Source organism: Platichthys flesus, chromosome 5 (assembly GCF_949316205.1).
Source record: "Platichthys flesus chromosome 5, fPlaFle2.1, whole genome shotgun sequence".
Lineage (NCBI taxonomy): Eukaryota > Metazoa > Chordata > Actinopteri > Pleuronectiformes > Pleuronectidae > Platichthys > Platichthys flesus.
The window spans coordinates 14111084-14126626 of record NC_084949.1 but is presented as its reverse complement, the minus strand read 5'-3'; the positions used below and the strand labels follow the sequence as shown (position 1 = coordinate 14126626).

The following is a 15543-nucleotide window of genomic DNA, read 5'->3' as shown; positions in this document are numbered from 1 at the left end:
AAAGAGAAAGATTTGTTGAAGATGGACCAAACGGGTTCATGATTGGTAACTTATTCATGCATGTTTATGCGCTGGTTGTTGGAACCAGTTGTAGGCAGCCAGTTGCTGCCAAGCTCAGTTGCAAACACCGATGCTCTGTTTCAAGGCTGATGAGTTCTTGAGACACAAATCTGCTGATAAGAAATAAATGTTTGTCTGTATTTTCAAGGATCTATTTTCCTCAACCTGAGCTTTAAAAAGATACCAAAGAAAGAAGTTTTATATATTTTATCTCAAAGTGCCTCTTGTTTTTCTGTCTCCTTATTTGTTGTCTATCAGAGTTATCAGAGTTGACTGGAATTTGAAATTAATGTAACACAATTACTCTCATTTTACAAAATGTATTATGTGTCAATAAAGACTGGTGCAGCAACTAAGTAACATAATACGCTCCAAACAAGTTAGTAATGTCAATAAAGACAAAAAATGGTCCAACAATAGAAACTGGTAAATGTTAAAACTGTTTCAGTAGAATCCTTTTAACCCTAGAAACTTATAAATCATGCAATCCAGTCTGTGGAGCCGATTTTTTTAATTCATTTTCTCCAGTAAAACATTCTCCTTATATGTAGATCTCCCTCAGGATCAATAAGGTACCTTTTAATTCAGAAAGAGTATTAAATGTATGAAATTAATTATGTTTGATAAAAAATTAAAATCAAATTGTGGTAGTTGTGCTAAACAGTCAGGTAAATCAAATTTGGCCCAACTGTATTTTTTCTGTGTCTAGAAATTGTTGATTGATCACTGGTAAAATTGTTGAGTGTCATGAATAATTTCTTCACATCGTTGAATAAGATTTATAGTGTATCTTATTACTATATTTGTAATTTCTTTTCATAGATCTTTATCTGCTTTGATTCTTACCACCAGTTCAACATGTACAGACATGCAAACCAAAGCTGGGATAGAAACTTGACTCGTCACTGTTCTCTCATGTCTCCATGAGAAGGATGCCACCTACTGAGAATAATCCATCACTAAGTTGAAGAAATATTCTTTCTTTTTATTCTTCATAATGTTTTATGGCAGCAAGAGGATTAAAACAGGTACATATGTATTCAATATATTTGTATCCAATAAAATTAGAATTTAAAATTAACCAAAGCAATCAAACTGCTTTATTTGTAGTTAAACATGTTGTGGTAAGCTGAACAAAATTGAATAAGTATAATATTGAAGGATTTAAAGTGTAGAAACTTATTAAAAAAACATGTACACATGCATTATACATTTTCCTTAATTAAATAAAATAATGAATAATATATGTATGGCAATTCTAGTGCAATGTTGGCAAATATTTAAGAACACTAGAGCCTGGAGAGCTTTCACTGGGACCCGAAGTGGTTTTGCAGAATCACTTACAAAGCGATTTCTCCATGACTTATCAGTCGTGTTGTTTCTTGTCTGACCACTTGGCTTTTTCATTCAGGTTTTATGTGTCACCGTGGCTAATCTGCAGCCCAGGCACACTGAAATTATAGCCGTGGTATGTCTGTCCAGTTGGCCTCGCAGACTTTCCCCGGCCAAGTCGCTCGGGGACAGTGTGCCGTCGCTGTGTGTGGTGGTAACCTGTATGTAGCACATCTCTGTAGTATAATAGACTTTTAGCTCTCAATGAAAGGTGTTGTGTCAACTTCACAGACTTCCAATTTTCTCTTCTTCTCGTCTCTTCTTTCCTGCTCCTCGCCTTTCAAATCATCTGTTTCTCTCCATCTCATCCAAAGGTTGTTCCTCTAAGAACTCAGCAGACACATTTTTTTCTCCGTCTCTGGGAAGATCAAATAGTACTTAACGACTGATCTCGTTTAGTCGTGCATTTGTAATCTCTGTTTACCTTTCCATTCTTGGTCTGCTTCTTCTTTCCTTTTATTCTTTTATTCATCGCCCACCTCTGTGAGCAGGAGAGTTCACAGCCCAAGCAAATGGCCCCCGATAGTTTCTGTCAGAAATATGAACGCCTTGTCACACTCCCCCCCCCCCCCCCCCTTCAGCAGGTCATCAATTCATCAGTTTTGAAAATAACATGTTTGACAAAACCTATAAAAATATAAAATTGGAACGCATTGACACAGATGGTTAAATGTGTCGATGAGAGCGCAGCAGATTTTCTGGGCAGCCCTTTACAGCGTATTAAGTTTAACTGTTGCCTGTAATATGATTGGCCAACTACAATAACTGCTCTAAAGCTAGCATTTATTGATGGGCCCCCCAGGGCTTGAATGCCAGCCTTGCACAGTTCCCTACCATGTGGAAACATCTGCTTTGTTCTCTGCTCTGAAGTAGCACCCTCCAGATCACACATCCACCCTCTGTAGTGATCTTAATAGCGAGAGCCTGTGGCCGTCTGATTAACACAGATAAGCGGCCACAGAGACACTATCACAAGTCCTCTTTACACAGAGATACCGCTCTATTCCTGTTAAGATTACCCGTCTTTAGGCTCCATTTGGTTTTGCACACTAAATCATATGAGGCGGCATGTTGTCGCCCCAGTGTGTGATTTTTAGTTAGTGTGTCGACTTTCCAGAGTCTGATGCGATTTCTTGTCTTGTTGTTCGTCGTCTTTCACACTTTGTGACGATCCCGCTGCCGGCACAAAGACGGTAAACAATCCCCCTCCCCCCCATTTAATTCTCATACATTTCATACAGACCGGAAAGACAAAATGTCTTTCCTGCCTTAAACAGGCAATGTATAACGGGATAGTGTTAGTCTCTCCTACAAAGAGAAAGCACACACATACACACACACACACACACACACACAGTCTTGCTGACCAAATGGCTTGTGCAACACTGGTGATGAATCTGTTAAAGGAAAGAGCATGATTGCCAAGCTACTTTGGGCGCTGTTTAAATGTGTGGATGTGAGAAAGAGACCATACTTGCCTCTGTATCTGTTTACTTAGCACCACTGGATGGACACTCTATATATGCTTGTGTGTGTCTGTGTGTGTGTGTGACAGAAGTAGATTGTGAGCTTGAATGTGCTTGTTGCGCAAAAAACTTTTATGATGAGCCTGATTTGGCCCATTTTTCTGTGCACATTAATGGACATGATTTATATCTAATGCAGCTGCTGGACATGCAGACAAATGTGTGTTGGTGTGTGCTGGTTTGTTAGGTGCTGTTTAAAATGGTTGGCTCTGCTGCTGGTAGAACTCCCCTGGTTGTGGTGGTGGTGGTGGTGTGTGTGTATGTGGGGGGGGGGGGGGGGGGTGTCCAAAACACACACTATAATTCTTATTTCCTTCTCATTTGGAACTATAAATGGAATAATCTCTCTTTTTCCATTTTCCCTGCATCTGCTGAACTGATCAATTTCAAACTTGGTAGGGATGTTGCTGAGAACCCAAGGTAGTACGGGAATGGACCGCAATGTATTTAGGATGACAGTTTTTCGGTAAAGCTTCAAACATTGCCTCTCTACATGTTACTTAACGTGAGGAAAAAGGCAGAACAAGGACCCAGACAATTTACAACACGTACATGCCAGGGTTTTAAGAATGGTGTAATTCAGCTACGGCATCACTTTCTAGACCATTACCCCAACACAATCCGAGTGGAGCGGAGCAGCCAACTCCAGCAGTAACAAACATGCAGTGGGAAGCTGTTTGGATAATGCTCTCAAGAAAGCGGCAAGCTGGATGGACTCCAGCCAAGCATTCAGCCCTGGTTGTATTGCTCTGCCAACCAGGGTGCTGTTTACATTCATGTCTGTTAAGATTGTATAACAAAGGTACTTAAACTTTGTTAAGAATTTAATAAAAGATTTTTTTGTATATTGTCATAATAAACTTATGGATTCTTGAGCTGTGGCCCAAAATATTATTTGTCAGGTTTCAGTGAGTTTTAACCTTTGACAACCAAATTCTGATGAGTTTATCCTCAAGTTAAAGTGGAGGCTTGTGCCAGACGCAATGAAATACCCTCCATGGGTCACAAGGCCCAATGAGAATTGGGCTCAGTGACCTTGAGCTGTTGAAATCTTAACACCAATTTAACCAGTTCACTCTTGAGTCCAAGTCATAAATTGTGCCAAATCTGAAGAAATCTGAATATCACGTTTGTGGCAGTTCATCAGTCTTATTTACCTTATAAACCTACATCGATTAACAGTTTGCCTTGTCAATCACACTGCTCCTTGGCCTGTTGTTGGCTCCATATAGAATCCTCTGAGGTCAGATTATATCATGTCCACAAAAGAAAAGAAAACAGTCAGTGGATTAAGACCAAATAACTACTATTACGGAATAATTGTAGACATAAATATGTTGTGCTGTTAGTTGTTCCTCGATGAACGTACAACATAATCAAAGGGAATTAAGTGAAGGCAGATTTATACATATTTAAGTGGTTGCTCATGTCGGTTATGGCTTGCCTTTAACGGAGCTGGAATTTGTAGGGCTCGGTGCACATGACCTAGATCACTTGATGCCGCTCATCTCTACCAAGAAGCTGAGAGTGAAAAAGACTTTCTTTGGTTAAAATGTGTCAGGGAAATTCCTCTGTGACTCACACTAATCTGGTGTCGGCTTGTTCTGCATCAGGGTTTTGTGGAGTCCACCAGCTTCTGGCCTCCTGCCTCTACCTCACCCTGTCTGTGTGAGTGTCTGGAGATGGTCGGGCGTAAGACCAGAGAGTGGGCGTAGCAAGATGCAGTCTGTGTCATGACACTGACTCATCCCTCAATTTCAAAAATCTCTTGATTTTTCTTAAATATTCTCCGTCATGACTCCTGTTCTCACCACACCCCATCCTGTGAGTGTTACACACACTGTACAGACTACTGTAGCTCTACGCTTGCCCCCACAGGCGTTTTTCTTTCTTTTTTTTTCTTTTTTTTTGTAAATCTGGGTCAAGACTCAGTTGCGAGTTAAGGGAATATTAACAATGTGCTTCTCAAATATTCTGAGAAAATTGGCATTTAAAACAATTTCATTTGCTTTTTCTAACAGATACTTCCTGAATCCATGGAGGGATGTAATCTGTTGTGGCCTGTATATGTGTCATTTTTTTCAATCTAAGCTTGACAATGGGCCAGAGGCCCGGTGTACCCTGGACAGGTCCCCCAGCGTATCACAGGGCCAACATAAAGAGGAAAACAACCATTCTGGATTACCGGGAGAGATCCCACGCAAACACTGGTAGAACATGCAAACTCCACACAGAAGGACCCCTGGCTGAACCGGAAACCTTCTTGCCAACCACCACGCCGCCCTGAATGCAGCACTGTGCTTCCATTATACTGTGCATAGATGTGTATACTTCTGTTGTACTAACTGCCGGCCTCTACTGCAACTTACTGTTTGTTCATTCACGTCACAGAGACAAAGAAATGTGTTTGCCGGTTAAAGTTAGCATTTAGCTTAAAGCTCCACTGTGTTTAAGCACAGTATCACAGACAGTCCGCTCGCGGGGCTGTAGATGTTCAGTCTCTTTAGACACAGAAACTTGTTGTCTGTGTTAGATAAGAATATACGCCTGTGGCACAGACATGTCAATTCCAGGAACACATTCAATGTGATGACGAACATCCCATGTGGACGTTCACTTTTAAGAAATACCTGCAAAGAGCCGCCCCAGGGAAAAAAAACTCATGAGATAGATCTACAGATATATGCCATTTATATCAATCCACATGGGAATTAACATAAATGTGCATCTGACTTTGCTGCCTCAGTTCTTTTACGTGAGACAAATATCTCTGAGGAAATAGTATATCACTAATAGATGTAATGGGACTTTGATCTGCAAACTTTTTATGACTATACTTTACTTTTTATGACTATACTATGACTATCTGGAGATTCTTGACTTAGTTGAGATGCTCTATTCGGATTTTATAAAAGAGTAGACGTTTACAGGTGCATTTATTGGGTTTGTAGAGATTATAAACAGCATGTTGAAAGTTAACGGTAGAAGCTTTCTGTGTAATATGTCCCAGGTAGACAGTTTCCCCTGGGGATCACTCCTGCACCCCGACCCTCGTCTTTGCGCTGTCAAAGCAAACATGCTGAATAATCTACTTCTGACTGGGAACTTGGCAACAATGCCTACAGAGAACAATGAGAGGACAACCATGCACAGAAAACAAGCTTTTTCCTGGCCAATGAGCTCAACTGTCAGGACCGAAGGTTTTTCTTTAGGATTCCTTGTGTAATTTTTATGGGGGCTGTCACTCGCGGGGATGGAAGTTTTTATCATCTCCCATTTGTCAGGCTTCCTGTCTGAAGACAAAAGTTGTGTCAAAATCTTTACACCATAAATAAGTCAAGAACTAAACAGTCATGTGACCAAAAGGCCATAAAGCACACCGTGAACTGTCTCTTTATGAACTTATTATCACAGTCATGGCACACACACGCACCAGTGTGTGACTCAAACCCTGTGACCCGCACAGAGATTCCTCCCACATAGACTGCTGGTGTGAATACTGGCACAGTGCCTAGAAGAAAAACATGTTCTACAATGGCATGAAAAAGTTTGGGCACCCCTGGTCAACATTTCTGTTCAATCCAACACTAAGCAAACTGGTTCTTTTACAGTTTAATCATAACAAAACAGGAACTTAACTAAAGTTTGGGCACCCAGCATGGTGACACCCCCTTAGCAAATGTCAGCTTGTAAACAGATTCTAGTTCAGTGAGAATTTTGGGGCCGACCTGCTTGCAGTGGCTTTTTGAGCTCTACCCACAGATGTTGGTTGAGGTCAAGGTTGTGGGGATCTGTGGGTCAGCTTGCATCTTTTGAGGTCGTCCATTGTTGATTTTGAGGCATGTTTAAGATTATTGTCCTGCTGTACAAGCAATTCCCCTTTAATCTTTACCATTTTTTTTATATACAGAACAGTTTATAGTGTTTTCTCCCAGAATTTGAAACCATTCTTCTTTTAACCAGTTTAAATGTCCCCTGTGCTTCAACACTTGATGAAATCCTATTTGGCTGCCCTGGCCCCAGTCCAGGTTTACATCCCGGAGTCTCCATGAGGGAGTGACTTAGAGAGTGATCAAGTTACACCATCGGTCGGCCGAGCCCATGTAATATACCCACCAAGCTGCTAATTTGTCTTGAATTGGTTTGGCAGAACCGATAGTTACCGTAGCTACAATGATGTTTACAGTTAATCATGAAGAGGGGTTGTTTCAACACCAAGCAGGGCACCAGCTGCAAAAAATTGGACCAGTTTACCAATCAGAGCTCTAAACTGGGATTTCGGGGAGGCGGCCAGGTTTTACAACATATTCATGTTTTATGTATATGTACGATATGAGACATAAAATGCATATTTTGGAGAAAAAAACAGCATGTAGACCTATTCTTGCAAACCTCTAAATTTAATTTATGAACCTTGAAACGGCTCTAAATTCGAATAAACCACACCGTTAGTTTTATCTTGAATTCTGCTTTTAAGATAAAAGTTGATGAATCAATAGTAGATTCAATATCAGTGATGGGGAAAATGTCCACCCTCAATATTTTGTGCAAACATTTATTCAGACATTTATCAGAAATGAATATGTGGCTTGAACTATCCAACATACACAAATGATGTGGAATATCCTCCAAAGTCTTTTTAGAACAAATTTCACTCCTCACTGTCAAACAAAAAGAGGGAAGTTTATACTAAAAGGAACTTTGGAAGATACTCCCTTGTTTTGTCTACTTCAGTCTGCGGCAGCCTCATATTTAGTGGCCAGTATGAACAGGAGGAAGGATTAAAGCCAGAAAAAAAACTAGTGTTCCCATGGTCTCTTGATGTTTATTTTAAGAAAGTCTTGAAAAAACGAACTAACTTATCTATAATAATGCCGTTAAACATCTATCTGTCTGTATGTGGCTCGCCTAACTCAAGAACAATTCATCTTATGGCCTTCACAAATAGCATTGTATTGTTGAGGGCCCAGGGGAGTGCAGTGTTAGATTTGGTGCGATGTAAACTCGTGAAATATTCCATTTTTTATACACTTTACAGGTGCCCAGTGCTTTGTAGCAGCAGCAGCTTGGACTTACCAATGCAAGTGACGTTGTTGATCACAACAACAGCTTGTGGTGCAGCTTCGGGGTTCTGAGGACTGAGTCCAGGAACAGGTCTTTCCTTCCCACGACTCAATTACTGCAGGTCACTGTTACAGTTTCCGAAAGAAAAGCTGCAACCAACATCACAACAGGCCAAACCAACAGCCCAAACAGGCATCTTTAGAAAGGGCACTTCACTGATATTATCAAATGGGCCATTTTGCATGATTAATACTTTGCCTTCTAAGTAACTGTAACTCTTATCTAACAGATATTACTAATAATATGTTAATCTAGGTGAAGAATCTGACCTTAAATGAAACAAAGAGGTTAGTTTAGGATAAATCACTATGGGTTTCTAAAGTTATATGGTCAAAGGCAGAAAATAAAGACGTTAATAAAAAACTCATGACTGATATGCTATTTTCTAGGTAAGTTCAATGTGTAGCACAGGGTTCATACGCTCATGAAATACCTAGGAAAGTCATGGAATTGTTAAATGTTTATTTCCAAGCCTGGAAAAGTCCTTCCCAAAAATCCCAAAAGTTTTGGAGAGGTCATAGAAACTTGTTATATTCATAATTTCATGTCGTTCATTATGCTGCGTTTTAAATAATTCATATGTTTTTAAAAGAAATACGCTCAAAATATAAGCAGGCATACGCTCTCATACTAATTGAAAAGCTTGGTGGGGAAGCATGCTGGATAATGCACAATGCCAGGGAAGTGTAAATTTAACCATGCTTTGCTACAAATGGAAAAGTGCATGCCATGGGTTACAACAGACAAAGACCTCAATCAAACTATTGTCTCTCATTCATTTGTGTAATTTAAGGTATACTGTATGCTTTGGAATTCTCATTGTTAGCTGAAATACAAAATGTTGTCACTTTTTCATGTATATATCGAGATTTTACAAAATGTTTGGTCATGGAAATTTGGTTTAAAGTTATTAAAAAGTCATGGAAAAGTCATGGAAATCAATTGGTCAAAATGTGTATGAACCCTGGTCGCAGTTACTTGATTAAATATTTCTCAACCTTGTGAGAAGAAGCCCATAAACCGAACAAATCACCCTTGACCAGAGCACAGGCCCGTGAAAAGGCCAGTGAGTGATCATGGTGGTGTGTCATGTGGGACGACAAGAAAGGAAGCTGAGGCCTTGTGTGAGGAAGGAAGTCAAAACTTCAAAATAGATTTGGTTTGCTCTTATGGTTTTTATCTTTAAATCCTGGTTTCTTTTCTCTGCTTCTGTCACACACACACACACACACACACACACACACACACACACACACACACACACTCACAAACGAACACTCTGTGTGATGTGGTGGGACAACCTCTGAAGGTTTGGCTCCTGTTGGTTTCTGGGAGCTGCACCAGCGTGCATGGCTACTTGATCCTTGATCCACGCTCGACAACTGGATTGGCTTGATCTGGTCTCACCGCAGCCATGGGGATCTGGTTCTGCCTGGAGATTGAGAGGGCGTCAGTGGTGTGTGTGTATGGGGAGGGGGAGAGGGGGGAAGGGTTGTTACTGAAGAAGAGAGGGACTTTTTATTAGAAGGCGTGCTGGCTAGAGTTGATCAGGAGTTTGTGCATGTGTGTGTGTGTGTGTGTGTGTGTGTGTGTGTGTGTGTGTGTGTGTGTGTGTGTGTGTGTGTGTGTGTGTGTGTGTGTGTGTGTGTGTGTGTGTGTGTGTGTGTGTGTGTGTGTGTGTGTGTGTGTTTATGTGTGTGTTTTGAATGGAGCTTTTTGTTCCAACGTGACTCACCGTGTTCTATCCACGGTTGGTGCCTGAAGGGACAGATGGAGGGAGGGTGAATGGCGCAGAAGAGAAGGAGTTGATGTGGTTAAGTCATTAGGAGGCTGGATGTTCAGTTGCCATGTCGACCTTGGGACCACTTCTCTGACGAATCAATACGTCAAACGCCTGCCTGTGGAAGAGACACAAAGTGTAAAGGATCCATCCTCTGGTTTGCCTATAGATCTGGAGCCTTTTCTCTAGTAGAAAACTCCTCTCCAGAATTTGGATGAGCGGCATGGCTTAAAGTACTTTCAGGACAAGATCAGTCAAACCAGATGGTGCATTTGATTGCTCCCACTGCCTATAAATTGATCGGCAAGTTTTCTCGAGTTGACGCTGATAAACACTTTTGTCATGGTTCTGATTAGTCTGTGAAAACACAAATGAATGCAGCAAGAAATATGTCTTGGTTGTGTTTCTTAGAAACCATTATTTGCCTGTTAGTTTGCAAGTGTTGGCGCATAACAGTTTTGTACGTTGCAGGATACTGTGAACAGTATTAGCCAACATTCTTCCTTAAAATGTTTGTGGTAATATCCATTTGTTAGCATGACATTCCAAGTTGTTGTACAACAAGAAGTTGTCCCTGGCTCCAATTGTGTAAGAACTCAAAAGTCCTGCACAACTAAGGATAATTTACACATAGTTGCGATAAAATCATAGAGCTTAAGTGAAGACATAACTCTGGGTAGTGTTCAAGAAATTGATAAAAATTCAAAATTCCATTGACATTTGTAACTCAACTAATAACTTTAAATACTTTGGAACAGAGCCTTAATCAACATCGTACTCAATCGTGGCTCTTTTCATGTTTTTAAGGATAGTAATTAAATAAAGTTCATGATCTAATATCATTGCTTGTCAAATATATGCCTTTAGCAGCATCTACCAAACACCCTTTCACATCTGCCCCTCACAGCTCCACAAAAGGGGGGTTGTGATTAGCTCAGACAAGTCGACAAACAGCAGCAGGACTGAGGAGTGAACTTTGTAGTACTTTCCAGAAGGAAGAGGACCCAAGAAAAAAAGGAAAAAATACTTCAGTTGAGAAACTACAGATGGACTACGTGACCGCTTCCCAAAAGTGAAGCCCTGGCATCTTGATGACCCCCTGATGGTTGGCAGTAGTATAGGTCATAAACCTCATCTCCTCCACGTTAGCAGTCGGATGGGACACGAACCAGTCTAAAAAGTCAAGCGGTGGAACCTCGACACTGCTCCTCATCAAAACAGCTACTGTGAGGACGCCAAAAGACGACAGTGTGGCTATCCAGGATATTTCCCAAGGCTGTCATTCAGTCGAAGTACAAGTCGAAGCTTTAGCCTGGGTTTTTAGTTTACTCACTTATTAACTGTTGAGGTTAGAAGGGTTGATGAAATATGTTTGATAAGAGTAATAAAAGTGACATCATCTCTCTCAATTCAACTGTTACAATGACAATCAAATGACCACCACCTGTTTCTTGCAAACACTCTCACGCCACAGATTTTTCTTGAGCTGTTTTCAGACGTGATCTCCGGATGAACTCCAGAGAATTGGGTCCCGACGTTCTCCAGAGGTTTCCTTGGATTTTATACTAGCGGGCCAGATGCTGAAATTTCTGCAGAAGCAACCAATACTCTCATGTGGACATTTGCGTTTTACACCAAGTCCCCTGGAGAGTCAGAGACAGGAGGATCTGTGGCGTTCAGTGAGTGTCTGAAAGCAGCTTTAGATACCCCTACTCTGTTCCCCAGCACTCATTGACACCCTAGCGTGAAAGAATACTCCACTTTAGGCCCACCCATGACAACCTCTTCGAGGCTCTCCAGGAGGTGGTCACGCACTTCTTGACCCCATCACCCCTCCACTCCAGCACCGTTTGCCATGGATGTTTCAAAACCATCTGACCTGGCTGTGCTAACGGGTTGCTATTTTAGGAGAGGGATGGCAAAACCGTCTGCTACTCACAACGGCCATCGGAAAAAAAAGGGATTGCTAAGAGGGAGTGCTCACCGGGTGAGTTGGGGAAAAGTCAGTGGGAGGTCCTCCTGTGTATGTGTCCATGTGTTTGAGTATGCGTGTTCACAGCCAGCCATACCAGCAACCAAGTGCAGTGTCCGGGTCCTGTGTCGCTGTAGGCCATAGGGATTGCTGTTGAAATTGGAGATTTCATACTCTTGCAAAAGCCAGGCAGTTGCTGAAGTTCATTCTCTGGCAACTGCTTGTCGTCAGTTTAGCCTTTCACCCACATCATTATCAACATCTTGATTTTATAAAGGGGAAAAAATGGGATGTTTTGTTCGGGGAAGATCAACCCTTCTCACTTTAAAGTGATATCAGTGTGTGTGCATGATTTGCACAGACCTGCTCATGACGTTTGTGCATGTTTGATGGTAAAAATATGCCCAGCTTACCGAATGTACATTTTTAATAAACATATCAATTCAGCTTGTGGCAGCACCTGCGCATGTTGCGCTTTTAACAGAACTAGCCCTGAGTGAACTATTCATTCAGGTCCTTTGGGAAAAAGCCTGAACAACAGGTTGAGCAGTGGACCACGCCAGCAAGTGAGGTTGGCCTCTCTCTCTCTCTCTCTCTCTCTCTCTCTCTCTCTCTCTCTCTCTCTCTCTCTCTCTCTCTCTCTCTCTCTCTCTCTCCCCTCCCCTCCCCTCCCCTCCTTGGGACTCGATTAAATCGAGTAAGCAAACTTGTGATGGTCAATGGCGCAAGTCATCATCATGGATGCTTTAAAGTTGATGCACCGAGTTGAAACATAAGCGGCCAGATTCTGAGAGATTGCACATGAACTGAACAGTAAAACATTTCCTGCAAAGCTTTCAAGCTCTTGATTAATGTTCTTGAAAAGTCTTTATCTACTTCTTAATATCATATAACAAACAATGAGGACATTTAACATTGAACACACACACACAGACACATAGGGACTGCTCTGTAGAGTGAGTGGGCCAGTTCCTCCTACTATTTCTCTTAATGTGTCCCTTGTGCTGGAGGTGTGGAGCTGCCAGCATTGTTCGCTTGCTACACTGGACGTTTACAGCTGTGTGTATTTACCAATGATAAACACACAAGTGGCTGTGTACATTCTCGCCTTGTAACTGTGTTTAGTTGCTGTTAACAGGGGGCTTTTTGAATATAGGATCAGAGGAGTTGTGTGAGAGGTTCGGAGGTGTGAGGGTTCACGTGGTTTTGTGCTTTCGCTGTTTTATCAGCAAACGCCTGTGTCTGTTCAGTATCTGGCAGATATGCGGTGCAGATAAGGCGTGTCTGCATGTTTGCAAATCTTTGACTGGTCCCACTGGACCATGAAAGCAGTTCCTCCGATGCAGCTCCAGGGTGTGGATCGCAGGCTGAAGGAGCGGGGCTCCTGATGCAGCTCCTGGCTCTGGCTCATAGACATAGGCTTTTCCAGTATTTGGCAGAAACACTTTAAAAAATAAATTTGGATAAGTAGGATAGTTGGCAGCTAAATATCATTTTCCCACTCTTTTTCTGAATCCATTGGATAGGTTCTTTGCCACAGCTCGGATCGGACATGAGGTTTCATTAGAACGAGTGAGAAATTCTTCTAAAAATAACTAGCCATGGTCCTTACCATTATAAATAGGAAACATGATTTATCAAAAGTCTGGATCACACTTCTGTCGGGGCGATAAGATTCTGCTTGTGTCCATAATTTTTAGATTTCATCCAAACCAGACGTCATGTGACATTTCTAAGCAGTTTGAAAATTCTCTTTGTTCCGAGCAGTGAAGGAATTTTTGTGGTTTGTCAAGCTGTGCCTTGAGCAAAAAAAAACTCACACAAACACTCGCCACAGAATATCCAGAGATGACTAACATATCAACGCGCCAGATAAGGTTCTGAAAACAACGGTATAAATCAAAAGCACATTTTAAAGTTACTCCGAAACCAGTAAATCTGTTTGTTTTGTGACTGAAAGTGTTCCACTGGAAAACTGCATCATGTAACATTGTAACATTTGGAACGTCTAGGATCATGACCTGCGTATTTTCAATTAATGTAATATCTTACTCATCATCGTGTGTGAGTGTGTGTTAAACGAGTCTCAGCTTAACAAGGTTGGTTAGATCATTTACGCATCTCCTCTCCCCACTGACTCCAGCTGCTCAGCTGTCACTTTGCATAGTGAATATAGAGGCCTAACTTCTCCACTTTACATGGCAGTTGAAGACTGATAACGTGCTTCTTCCTTTTCAAGAACTGAATAAGCCTTCTGCCTCTTCCTCTTATGTACTTGCGCAAGTTTGTGTGCACGTGTATGTGTGTGTGTGTGTGTGTGTGTGTGTGTGCGTGTGTGTGTGTGTGTGTGTGTGTGTGTGATATGCTGGAAATGAATGATTTGTTCCATCAGCGTTTTTAGCCACATTTTATGACTATTTATTACAAATGGAATATGTGAAGCCACACATGACCTGTATTTAAGCAAATGAATCATACTGGTTATTATACTTTATCATCTTGGAACATGGTACAAACATTTCGCCTGTGGTAGCTCTTCATCAGTCACCATGCTCAGCAAATAACTAACCTACCTATCTCTGGTAATATTCAACAAGTTCTTGAATCCTATTAAAACAACATAACAGTCCTCTAAAATGCAATCCAGCTGCACCGAATTACACAAACTCATATCACTTCCCTAAATGTGAGTGATTTGTTTTTTATCAAGATCCTTGAATTATTCCTTGAGACATCTGTGAAAATGTCAAACACACAATCTCGCAATGTTAAAGAAAGTGGGGGGGAAAATCCTGGATCTCCACCAAATTTGAATGGGACCCATCCCACATCCATCCCCCAAGTTCCATGGTAATATGTCCGGTACGAACAAATTAACAAACAACTGGACGAGGGTTAAAACATAACCTCCATGTCAGAGTGAAGTAAAGTGTGTTTTGCTAACATCTGACTCAATGTGTCTCCCTGTGCCAGAGACTTCCATTATTGTGCAAAAACTATTATGAACACACCACATGTTGGGACAGTGTGACACATTCCTTCATCACGCGGAACTTGTTGCTCACACATTCAACATCTCCTATAAATGCACCAAATGTTATTACACTGTCTGCGTCTGTTTAAAACTACAATGCCCAGCTGTCTAAGGAAATACTCATTAGGTATTTTAAAGCTGTATTTACCAATAACAAAAGGAAGCAACAACTTTTGGACTGAAAGGCACACGCTCCAGCCTCAGTGGACGGACTAACATATTGTTCATTTGTGGGATTTGTTGAAAATTAGAAAAATAAAACACCAACCTTAATAATTAACCATCCACACATGGGTATTAAATATATTGTATAAAAGGAGCTAATCAAAAAATTGAAATGTATAACATGACAGAGAGACAACTCGGCTAGTGTTTGAACCAACTCTTTATTTAACATATTCCACAGAATGAATGCATACACTCCAAACCTGACATTTTTTCAAGCAGCCATCACTCTAGGGGACAGTCGTCTTTGCAGCCATCTATCTCTTCATCTGTCTTTATGTCCCTCGGTCCATCCTTTCGTTCTTTGATTCGTTCCACAATTCGCCATGGTTACATACAGGCCTGCGATTCAAAGCGTCTGTGCTTGTTTTTCATGCAGTCGTCAGCACTGCTCCAGACAATTGGCTCTTTTCATACAGTATCTGCACAG

At 41.3% G+C, this 15543-nt stretch overlaps 1 long non-coding RNA gene across 2 annotated transcripts in view; it reads right to left on the bottom strand.

Moving 5' to 3' along the window:
- Positions 1-8596: 8596 nt before the first annotated feature.
- The window catches only part of LOC133953332 (uncharacterized), a 28968-nt gene continuing 22021 nt past the window's right edge, over positions 8597-15543 (bottom strand). For both annotated transcript variants that reach the window (XR_009920684.1, XR_009920685.1), the window contains exons 2-3: positions 9838-10000; positions 8597-9534 (exon numbers count right to left, since the gene is read on the bottom strand). This is a non-coding gene — a long non-coding RNA (uncharacterized LOC133953332). The remainder of the gene's footprint in view (positions 9535-9837; positions 10001-15543) is intronic.